Raw genomic sequence first — 1877 nt, forward strand, 5'->3', positions numbered from 1 at the left:
GGCAACGGAGGCGGTGCTTCCCCTACGTGTAAGGAAAAGGTGCACGATTATCTCTTTCAGTAACCCTTGGGATGTTGGAGAAGTTACAAAGGGCTGTATTACTGAATCTAAGGCTCCATCTCGTTGACTAATTAGGTCGATTAATCAGTTTAAAACTTCTACTAAAAAACTTCTGACTAATTGGGCAATGCATTTTTTAAAAAAAGAAGTTAATACAGTACATTGGGGGGTGGGGAGTGTCAGGTAGTGCAGTTTTCTGAAAAACCTTGCTTTTTACCTTGCAGTAAGAGAGAAGTCCTCTAATGGTATAGCAGCATGCATAATCTAAACTAAACAATACTGCTTTATTCATATGCCAGTTAATCAACTAAAACCCAAATCATATTAAATATGGCGCCTTGTATCATTTATAAAGAACAGGTTTGGCAGTCCCCTAACTGTATGCATGCTTATGCAGAAGGAAATACCGTTGTGTTCTGTGGGGCTTACATCTAAGAAGCCTGCATGCAAATCTTTTACTGTAATGTGAGTTGTAAGCCTTACTTGAGATTTGTAGCCTGTTCCTAAGCATGTTTGGTTGGAAGTATCCCCATTAAAGTGGGTTCTCCCACCACCAGGTAGCTATGCGTAGGTCAAGGCTTAATTCTGAGTCTTCATAAAATTGTAGGGTTAGAAGGAACCCTGGGGATCATCTAGTTCTAGTCCAAACCCCTGCAACGTAGGAATATGAAGCTGTCCCATACAGGGATCGAACCTGCAACCTCAATATTATCAGCACCACAATCTTAACTAGCTGTTTAGGATCAGACTACAGTTGCAAGCACACTTATCTTTAAGCATTCTTTCTCTCAGAGAATTCTAGGCACAGTAGTCAGAATTCTCTGCAAATCTTAACAAGCTACAGTGCCCAGAATTCCTTGTGCTGGGGGTCAGGAGATGCTTCTAATATAGTGTGTATGCTGTACGGCTTTATAATCTTTCTGTTCTTTGTCCTCACAGCTACCCTGCAGTTGAGGCTTGTTCCAGGTTCTTTACTTTCAGTTCCTAGTGCCTTATTCATTTCAGAGGTTCAGATGAAGTTCACAGAACCCTTATGCCCACAGAACATACGCTCTTGAGCCATCCCTACTGTTCCCTGAGATATTGTGCCTTTATTTGCCAATAGAATGTATGCCCCACAGCTTTGTTTCAGCTCAAGCAGAGACTCCCTGGGAATCTCTCTTGCAATTTCTCAGTAAGAAAGAATTAAAGAACTCCTGTGTGTATAAAACAAGCTTGGGGCCACCCTAGTCCCCACCATTCATGTCACTCATTTACCTTATGAGATACCCTTTTGGTGCATTTGGCTCAAAACTTCAAATAAGGGGGGGGGACCAACCAAACACACAACATTTCTACCCCCATCTTTTTAGCCCCAAATGGGTCCCTGAGGTGTTGTCCAGATTTTAAAATCTCATTTTTATTGCAGTTTAAAAAACACGATATATAAACAGCAAAAACAGTGCATGGGAGGGGCATAAACAACTAGGTCAGCTTAAAAAGAATTGGCACAGCAGGAGGTTTACTGATTAAAATCAAAGCAGAATAAAAAAAGTCTTTATGGCACTCCTCAGACAGTGGCATAGTAAGTCTGTTTGAGATGCTTTGTGGGTCTAGTCCATGTATCCCATATCCAGGTTTCTGAATACAGCTAGATTACAGTAACAGGTAATAAGGTTGGAATTTAGTAATAGTGTTGTAATTAAGTACGAGTAGAGTTTTGATATTGAAATCCAAGCTATCAGTATCTTGTCTTGGTGCTACTTATAAATAGCTTACTCATACACATGGGTGAGCTCCCCATTGTCTTAACTAGGCATACAACTTATCAGCAAGTT

This window comes from Podarcis raffonei, chromosome 13, assembly GCF_027172205.1.
Source record: "Podarcis raffonei isolate rPodRaf1 chromosome 13, rPodRaf1.pri, whole genome shotgun sequence".
In the NCBI taxonomy this organism is placed as follows: Eukaryota; Metazoa; Chordata; class Lepidosauria; order Squamata; family Lacertidae; genus Podarcis; species Podarcis raffonei.